This window comes from Topomyia yanbarensis, chromosome 3, assembly GCF_030247195.1.
Source record: "Topomyia yanbarensis strain Yona2022 chromosome 3, ASM3024719v1, whole genome shotgun sequence".
Classification (NCBI taxonomy): Eukaryota; Metazoa; Arthropoda; class Insecta; order Diptera; family Culicidae; genus Topomyia; species Topomyia yanbarensis.
The window spans coordinates 12,513,144-12,523,589 of NC_080672.1; the positions used below are offsets into that span (position 1 = coordinate 12,513,144).

The 10,446-nt window shown below is 39.8% G+C and overlaps 1 long non-coding RNA gene across 1 annotated transcript; it reads right to left on the reverse strand.

Moving 5' to 3' along the window:
* On the reverse strand, window positions 1-2,611 carry LOC131693825 (uncharacterized). Its single transcript, XR_009306338.1, has 3 exons — window positions 1,827-2,611; window positions 1,084-1,185; window positions 1-203 (listed from the first exon to the last, which is right to left on the reverse strand). It is a non-coding gene; the product is annotated as an uncharacterized LOC131693825 (long non-coding RNA).
* Between the last annotated feature and the right edge of the window lie 7,835 nt (window positions 2,612-10,446).

Sequence of the window (10,446 nt, forward strand, 5' to 3'; positions counted from 1 at the left end):
CATATGCAGTTTAATGGTGCTCACGTTCTGTGGTAACCGTAGCTCGTCAAATGCAAAGCAAATGTCGCTATCGATTAATTCCAACACCTTGATGGATGCAATGCAGGTTTCTAACGGCATCTTATACCGGTTGGTGACGCTATAAAACAGCTCCGAAAAAATCAGTCTTATTCCACTTGCAATATCCTTCCTCTCAAAGATGCCTGCAAATGAAGAAAATAACAAATTATAGAAATACCAGCTCTGTCAAATACAAGCATCAATTACTTCAATTCAATTCATCAATACGAATCACTTGAGGGATATTATTTTTGGTTGTATGCACGACGTATTTTTTTTGCCGGAAAATTAAGTCTAATCTATTCAGTCTTCTTGAAAGCCTTGCCATTTTTGACTCCGCAGTGAAGGGATGACAATTGTCAATAAATCGATTATTGATCAATATATTGATCGTGTAAGGGTATCTTAAAAATATTGATCATGTAGAAATCAAATGGCATTGACGTATTGAAGCAGTCTTGACAATATTTTTATTGACAATATTCTTGTCCCGTGTAGGGTCCGCTAAGGTTTGTTTAGGGACCATTCATAAATTACGTAACGCTTTTAGGACGGTGTGACAAGTTGTGACATATGGGAGTAAGCTAGAACCTCACGTAACATGTTTTTACCGAAGAAAAACATTTTTAAAGGATTTGTTACGTAATAGGAGAGGGAGCAGAGTAGAGATACCCAGTTAAACTCATTCCGGAACCGGTTCGGATTTCTGAATGGAGTCATTATGGATTCCAAATCAAATGCAACAACCGATTCCGACTCAGAATCGGTTGTTGCATTTGATTTGGAATCCATAATGACTCCATTCAAGATTCCGAATCAAATTCCGAATGGTTTGACCGGGTATTTGTGACAATTTATTACATGGGGGGAATTTTCGCGTTACGTAATTTATGATTGACCCTTATGGTTATTTAATTTTTAACAACCATGGTATATTAAAGAATTTTTGTTCGTCAATAGCATGATCGTCTATTGTCCCTCAAGACTCTTAATAATGAATCAAACATGTTAAATAATGCATACATTTACTCTTGCGTTGTATTCGAAGATGAGTGTTTCCAGTGTATACAGAACGATGTCAATTTGAAGAAGATTTGGACTTGCTTGTGTTGACGATTATGCCCACTGTAAAGAGAAATAACAGTTGGATACATTACTAAAGCATTTTAAAAATTGAAATTGTTTTTTTGATCTATACATTTTGTTTAGTTGACTAGACAAGCTGGGAGATGGAAAATGGAGATTTAAAATACGACTTACACGATACGTGAGACTTCCGTCTGCGGTACAGCATGTCACCGGAACGTCAAAATTAGTTACACGCAGTTAATTGCGAATAGTCACATAACATTAACGACACCAAGCGTTTTGACGTGTGGAACGTGTGAATAAACGCATTCAACTTACCCTGACGGAACGGTGTGGTGACGTTAACGTTATTTTTTGTTGACGGAAGTTGAAAGTATCGCCTGAATCGTGCTTAATCAAGAAAAAAAAACTAAGTAATATGCGTAATCTAGTAAATCTAGTTCGTCGGGTCGCACATGTTTGTATGAGAGATAGCGTGTTTGTGCGTGGATAAGTGGGATTTTCGATTCATTAACACCGGTGTAGTGGAGTGCACTGGAACTGCACCATTTTTGCACTTTCTAGCAGAAAACTGGGTATGTTCCATTGACACTTCTCCTAGAAAGTGGAAAACTAGTGCACTCCACTAGACCGGTGCACATGCATCGAAAATCCTATATAGCAATACGAGTGCTTACCTTAATACGTTGCTCCTCTCTTTCAAGAGATCCACGTGAAGAAACCTGCAGGTCTGTATTTATCAAGATGTAGTCCCAGGTTTCTTCACAGATCTATCTTCGATCAGTGGCTGTAGATTTGGATCCAGTTTGAAATTTTTCTCCATCGACGTAATTTTCGCGCGGGCCGTGATTCCAATGCTTAGTTTTTAACATACGCTGCTGATGCTAGAAGAGAATGTGTTTCCCCTTATCATTAGGGTTCCCGGCAACGTCGCTGTGAAACGTATAGTCTTGCAGGGCCGGCATAACACCAGAGAAGCCTAGGGTGGGCACCAGTCTATTACTAGAGCTTTGTCGCAGTTTCACAATACTGGCGATTGCATTACAATCACTTGCGATGCGCTTGTACAAATGACATCGTCGTACGTCGAAAATTCAGACGTGCACATTGTGTGCGTCAGACGCATGCGTAGCATATTTCAAATTTGATGTTGATTCCAAAATTTCGAGTTGGAAGTATCCGAATTATTCATTCGGTTATTTTCATGTAGGTGGAACTACCCATGTTATCTGCCAGCCCGTTAGTCTTGTATACAAGAGTGACTTTTTTGAGATCCGACCAACCGAAGGCTGAACCTAGGCTAGGGCTTCCGGACGTGACCGCGTTGGAATGCGCGTTTGTGCAATCATACTTGAGACCGCGTTTATAAAAGCACAAGTGCTAACGTGAACTTAATCGCCGGAACGTTTTATGATTGCGATATGACAGTCGTAGGCATACGTGCAGTAGTTTTTACATTCCGGTGTCCTTTCGAGTGTTTCCGAAAAAGAAACAGCAAAAGAAAAAACGCATTATTAATTAGTCATTGATTTAGTAAAGGTTAGATGGATGTACTACTCATAACATACACCACATAACAAACCTTAGTATTCCATACACCATGCAATTACTGTAAATACTACTAGTTAAAATTTGGGTTAATCATAAGATAATTTAAAAAGCACGCAATTTGAAAAAAAAACTTGACACTTTAAATGCAAAATCACGATTAAACTAGTAGTAGGGTTGCTGTGCCTTAATTCTTCTTAAGACCTATATTCATACCATGCTTTTGAACACATTAGTTGTAGCAGTATCAGTTATCTCTATTCAACGCATTAACTCAAAGAGTAGTTAGTAGTTTCAGTCCAGATTTTTCATTGTACTGCTTCTTAGGAACGAAGCGAAGATTTTCGTAATTAGCGCAATTCAATTACTGGAAGATTTATCAATGAAATAGAACGACATACTGACTAATAAGATGGACAAGGTCATCTACCCTATTTGTTGATACTTGATTAATCAATTTTATACAAACTGATACATATAATATTCCTTGATGCATTTGGGAATACTGTCAATCCATTCAGCTTATGAAAGGGAGAAAATATAACTTCGATATTTTTTGAGGTCACTAGCCGTGCATTGAAAATGCCTGAAACTCTCATTCTGTCGTGTCTGGGGTTTCCAGGTTGCATACATTCACCGGACGAGACCAGCTTTTGTCAGCTAGGGCCACTGTTTTCATAGAAACGAGGCGATCATCGAATTGATAGATTCTACGAGCCCAGTCACCTAGGGGGTCGTTAAGCCCCTGGACTTCTGTCCTTCCTGTCGCTGCGGCCCCCACGTCACCTGTCACGCATTTGTGTGTGTGCGGGCGTGTGTTGCATGTTTAAGCGGGTTTACCTGCAATTTACCTTTTAACGAAATGCGTGAGGATAAATTAGGCATGAATAAATAAATGTTGTATACTGATTAGATATGCTTACAGTTTACTCATTTGAATTCATCATAATCCCTAAATCTGTCAATGTACGATGGCGACAGTGTATCGTTTGAACCTTTGCAATCTGATTTGCATTTGCCGAATACTCAAGATAGTCATCAAATTGACGTATTGACGAATGAAACAAAAAAAAAATTATGATGCGTTAATTTTGTTTGTTTTTTCTACAAAACAGTTATAAAGGGTGTTTTTCTGCAACTGAGTTGGCATACGATCGTAATTCTTTTTTAATTACTTCATTTTTCTTTGCAATCCCTCTAGATGAATCCCTCTAGATAAAGACTCACCATCTGTATCGTTTGTTTATCATTTATCTATCAGTGTCATTCGAATCGAGTAAGGGACCTGATTATGGCCCTCGTTCGAAAAGAATTCGATGCGATTTTATTCTGCTTGAGTGCTTTTGACAGGTCTCGTGCTCGATTGGAATGACGCTGACAGATAAATGGTAAACAAACGATTGAGATGGCTAGTCTTTATCCAGCGTAATGCTACGCCTATGTAATGTGAGGAGCATCCAGATCCTAGAGACCCCGCTGCATGCTAAAATAGTGACTGTGTTATGCGGTTTATACGCAAATAGTATCAGAGGCTCAGTTGTCTTCATAAATGATACTGGAGATATTGTCGAGGGTCCAATTGAAGGAATGTGCCTAGACTGCTGGTACTGAGAATAAAGACTTCCGGAAGTGACCGATTCATGCTGACGTGAGCGCAGGATTTTGTAGGTTCACGTTTGAGACAACGTTTGAAAATTTCTAAGTGCTGCGACGTTCGCCTTATCACTGGGATGTTATTGTTTGTGAGAAGGTGGGTATAGGTTGTGTGGATGATCGCGAAGGGCTCAAGCATTTGTATATTAACGTGTTTGCGCGTATGTGTAACTTCGCGTGTATAAATTCGATTTTATAACCATACGCCTATTCGTATGTTAGCGTTTATGTTTAGATGATTGCGCGTACCGTGAATCTGATACTTTCAGTGTACGGGTTCAGATGCTAGAGTGAGTGAGTTCTCCCATATCACTAGAGTTTCCGGCCTTGTCGCCATAGAACGTGTTGTCTAGTATACAGCGCTGTTCGAAAAAATAGCAGCCCAAATATTTTTCGAGTTTAATGTAAAATACTCCCATACGTTCTATTCTCCAATAACATTATATGTTGTTGTAAGTGACCTATAGTACGAAGAGTAGAACACGCCACCATTTGGAACCATTGGCTTATTGTTTACGAAACACAGCTGTCATTTTGGAAGAAAGTCGATATAAAGCTGTTAGCAAAATTAGCAGCGCTACCACAAAAGGTTTTCAAGTCGCTAAAGTTTCCAAGATTTTCAGTTGAGTCAATCTATTTTGTTCGGAATAATATTCCTACGCTTATAGTTAACCCGAAATTATAAGTTTGCATATTGTAGTATTTTACGAAAATGGGTCGTTCGAGGCACTGTACAGCCGAGGAGCGAAATATCATCAAACGATTGAATGCTAGTGGCAAAACATACCGTGAAGTTCAGGAACTTTTACAGTGTTCTGTCACAAACATACACAATGAATCGCACTGGACAAACAAACGTGAAACTAGCGGTAGATAGCGAACATCATCCGCTCAAACTTAACAAACTGGTGAGTCGGATGGCAAAATAATATTGGTTTATGTCTTTGAGAGAATTCTAGAAAGACCTGAAACATTTTATTGCAACGTCAACGAGTAGAAAACGATTGATTACGACAAATTTACACGCAGGAAGTCCGAGAAAAGTACCACTACTCAAAATACGGCCCCTTCACAATCATCTGAACTTTGTCGAATTTCGCGCCAAGTGGACCGTCGAAAAGTGGCGTACCATTTGGTGAGCTGATGGTAGTAAAGTGGTATTATTAAAATCGAAAGGTAGGCGTTAATAGGTTAGACGACCACCAGGAACTGAATTTTTATCACTATACACGATGCGAATATGAAAAACATTCAAATCAAAATCACCATACTCGAAAAAAAAAACACTAGCGCTGCTATTATTTCGAACAGCACTGTATATGAGCGTTATTTTTTTAATGGTCAAAGAGAAGGCATGATGCTAGACTGCTAGGATCGAAAGTAGAGACTTCTGGACGGCAGTGATTCATGATCGCGCGAGCGGTATGTTAATGCTTGAGACCGCGTGCAAAAACATTCACTTAATTACCGGGGTGTTTTAATGTTGGAAAGATCGCGGGTGTATGTGTCGATGATTGCAATTGCATGTTCGCGTTTGTTATCTGGTTTGTGTAATCGCGAAAGTCACGAGCGTTTGTACTTTTAGAATGGAAGAGATTGTAAGTGTATATGAGAGAATATGCAATTTACTGTGTTAGTGAGTGTTAGTATGAATCTGTTTTAAGATGAAGTAATAAAAGGAAAAAAAAATCAAGCAAAGATAGATGGAGGTAGAACACAAACATAAATTATTTTTAGCATACATGGATAATGTTAAGGCAGAGTAAATTGGACTATAAAGTAGGGAATACAGATAATCTATACTATTGAGTAGATGAAAATATATTAGCTACAGAAATAAATAGATATAACATGCATCTAAACTACTTTTAGGTGTTTGGTGATGCGGTTCACGAGGATGGAATTTCCTAAAAACTACATGTTTCAGTCTAATTGTGTTGGGCTAGCTAGCTATTATTAAATTTATTGATTCTAATTTTTCATTTTGTTTTATAACAAAATTTTAAAATTTTGAAAGCATTTCATTTTTAAAATTTTAAATCTCTTAATCTTTTAAGTTTTTTTTTTGAGAATTGTCCTGCTGGAGCTGTAGAGCTAGGTTCTCGGAAGGGCTCTCCGTCAGAATCACATACTACAATTTGCAGACGAGACAGGCAATGTCGCCCAATAAAACACTGCATTAGGCCAATTGTAGCGGGCCGTGATTCTGAATGTGATATTCATTGTACGGTTTAGGTATGTGCGGACGTAGGGACTCGCGATCGCATGTATCATCGCGAAGGGTTCGAGCATTTGTACGTTAACGTGTTCGATCGCGTGTGCGTTTGTATGTCGCGTGTGCTAACGTGTATGTAACCTCGCGTATATAAAATCTATTTTATAACCGTGTGCATTTCGCATATTCGCGTGTGTTCTTTGGATAATCGTGCGCGGACCGTGAATCTAATACTTTATATGTACGGCTCAGATGCTAAATGAAAGTGAGATCTTCCATATCACGAGTTCCCGGCGATGTCGCCGTAGAGCGTGTGGTCTAGTGGATGTGAGCTTTATTTTTTTGATTGGTCCAACTGAATGTATGGACCTAAATTACTAGAATGAAGGCTAAAGTTTTCCGGACGTGACCGATTCATGATCGCGCGCGTTTGCGGATTCGCGTTCGTAACTTTGTAAGTACTAAAACGTTCACATAATTACCGGAGTGTTATCAAGTTTGCGCGATAGCGGGCATAGGTGTGCGTAGATGATCGCGAAGGGCTTAAGCGTTCGTATGTTGACGTGTTTGTCGCGTGTGCTCGCGTGTATGTGACTTCGCGTGTATAAATTCGATTTTGAAACCCTGCGGCCATTCATATATTCGCGGACCGTCATTCTGATATTTAGTTTGGTGTACGGATCACATTCTGACAGGGAGTGAGTTATCCCATATCACTAGAGTTCCCGGTCATGTCACCATGGAACGTTTTGTCTAGTGGATATGGGAGCAATTTTTTTAATTCTTCAATTTTATTTATTTTTTTAAAATTAACATGGACCTAGACTGTTGGTACCGAGGATAGAGACTTCCGGACGATTCCGATTCATGATGGCGCGAACGCGGGAGTTTGTAGATTAACGCTTGAGATCGCGTTGGTAAGTTTATGAGCGCGTTAACCGTTAACGTTAACCTTATCACCGGGGTATAATCATGCTTGCGAGTTGGTGGGCGTAGGTTGTTTAGAAAATCGCGAGGGGTTCTAACGTTTGTACGCTAACGTGATTTTCTAACATATTTGCGTGTGTTGTGTGTTCTTGAATGGTCGCGCGAAGCGTGAGTCTGATATTAAATTTTCGGTGTGCGGCCAGAATTCTGGCAGAGAGTGGGATCCCTTATATCGATAAGCTTCCCGGTTATGTCGCCAATAGACGTGCCGCCGAATAGGTATGAGCGTATTTGCCCAATTGGTCCAGCTGAAGGCATGGACCCAGGCTTCTGGGATCAAGGGTAGACCTCCGGACGTGACCGATTCGTAATCGCGCGCGCGAGGGCATTTTTGTAGGTTCCCGCTTGAGACCGCGTTTGAGAATGTGTGAGTGTTAAGATGTTGGCTATCACCATCTTTGCTGACCCAGCTGAAGGCGAGAGTAGAATGGCAGTATAGGATTCGAAAAGAAGAGATAAAAAATATATGAGAGACGCAATAGATAAAACAGGTACAAGATACAGCTAAAGTTATGATCATAACATGAAAGACATACATTAGTACTTCAAACACTACTAATACTTGAATACCCAACCACCACACATAGCACATCCTTTCTCAATTATCTATTTGTTACTAGTTGATTGTTGTTTATGAGCGGGTGAATAGAAGAAAGATAAAGAACAGAAAAAAGGCTCCTATCAGCCCTCCCGGCCTACTCGATACACCACTATCGAGGCGTATTGTAATCAACATCTTGAAGCGGGCTTCTTATATAAATAAAATCTTGCGTCATAATGATTGGTGGATTATTGACATAAGAACTAATTAACCTCTAGTAGTAGCACTTGGTGCAAATAGAAACCAAAAAGAGCGAAGGGTCCTTATATTTAGATAATTCTATTTAGTCTATTGTGCCCGGATGATGTTTACAATACCGTCAATCCTCCTGCGAGAGGGATAAAGAAATAGATATCAATAGATAATAGAATAGATAAGATAATAGATAACACAGAAATAGATATTACATGCATCTAAACTACTTTTAGGTGTTTGGTGATGTGGTTCACGTGGATTGGATTTCTTCAAAAACTACGTGTTTCAGTTTATTAAGTTGATCTAGTTGAGCATTAACTAGTGGCTGAACAGTATGTTTAAGAGAAGGTTCCATCCATAAGAGATTGTCATCTCTGTTTCTGAAAACAGCGAATCCGATTCGTTATAAACGAGTGTTACTCGCCATCTTCACGAGCCAGAGCGACAGAGCGATTTAAGAGATAAAAACACCCACCTTCAGTCTGACCATCTCTTATAGATGACAGTCCATCGATCCGAATCGAATGACTCGATCACTATGCTCAAGATCAAATGAGTCCCCGAACAACCGAACCAGCATGTTCCCCCATTTGAAAGTAGAAACATCCATATCAGCCGCCCGCCAAAACACTCGATCGAATGATTATTAGTCATGAGATTCAGAGGTCAATGAACCAGCACTCGCTCGGATCTCCCACTCTTATCGACCAATCAAGAGTACGCGCCCATTAGGCTCATCACCCAAGCCCAGGGAAATCTCTTAATCTTTTAAGTTTGAAACTTTAATTTTTAAATTCGTGATTTCTTGAATGTTTCCGATTTTAAAGCTTTTAAATTTACAGTCATTCGCCTTTTTTCGAAAGTCGTCCTACTTTAGCTGTAGAGCTAGAGTCTCGCTCCCGTCAGAATCACTCACTACAATTGCAGACGAAACGGGAAATGCTATCCACTAAAACACTGATTAAGGCCAATTGCAGCGTACCTTGATCCTGAATGCGATATTCATTGTACGGCTGAAATATGTGCGGGTGTAGGGACTTCACGATCGCATGTATTATCGCAAAAGGCTCGAGCGCTTGTACATTAACGAGTTCAATCGCATGTGCGTTCGTTTGTCGCGTGTGTTGACGTGTATGTAACTTTGCGTGTATAAAGTCACATATTCGCGTGTGCTCTTGGATGATGCGCGCGGACCATGAATCTGATACTGAATTTTCGGTGTGCGGTTCAGATGCTAGAAGTGAGTTGTTCCATATCACTAGTGTTGCCGGTCAGTGGATCGTGTTGTCTAGTAGATATGAAAGCTATCTTTTTTTAATTGGTCCAATTGACGGAATGGGCCTAGACTGCTAGTGCCGGGGAGAGACTTCCGGAAGGGACAAATTCCGGAAGGGACAAAAAAGGCTCACGCTTGAAACCACATTTGAAAATTTACAAGTGCTGAGACGTGCACGTTATCACCGGGATGTTAGCATGTTTGCGAGATCGCGGGTGTATGTTGCATGGATAATCGCGAAGGCTCAAGCATTTGTATGTTTACGTGATTGTCGCGTGTATCTGACTTCGCGTGTATAAATTTCATTTATAAGTAGAATACGTTTCAATATAGGGGTCCTGCTTCAAAATTTTCTGCTGCAACCCGATTTTTTAAACGTGAATATCTGCCGTTGCACTGAATGGAAAAAATAAGATTATTGCGCTATTTGATTGGAAATATGCACAAAAATTTTGTATCCAATTCCGTAGAATGTACAATTACTAAATGTAACGGAAATAACGGATTTTGTGAAAGCGGTAATTATCTGATCCAAGATTGGTCGGTACACTTCGACCAAGCAGCGAGTGTAGAACTGCTGAATAATGCTGTAGTAGAAAAGAACACATGTAACATTCAATCAAACCACTTGAACTCATGTAAATGCCAGCAAATGATACTTATTTACCTTTAACGACGATTGCATTTTGTTAGAAATCTTCATGCTATGCTGATCGGGAATGGATGATTCACGTGTGTCAGTAAAACGTACCTTAATTTTTCCCTTCTGATTTTCCCGAATGAATAGAATCGAATGCACGAATTGAGCACCGGTAAAAAGTG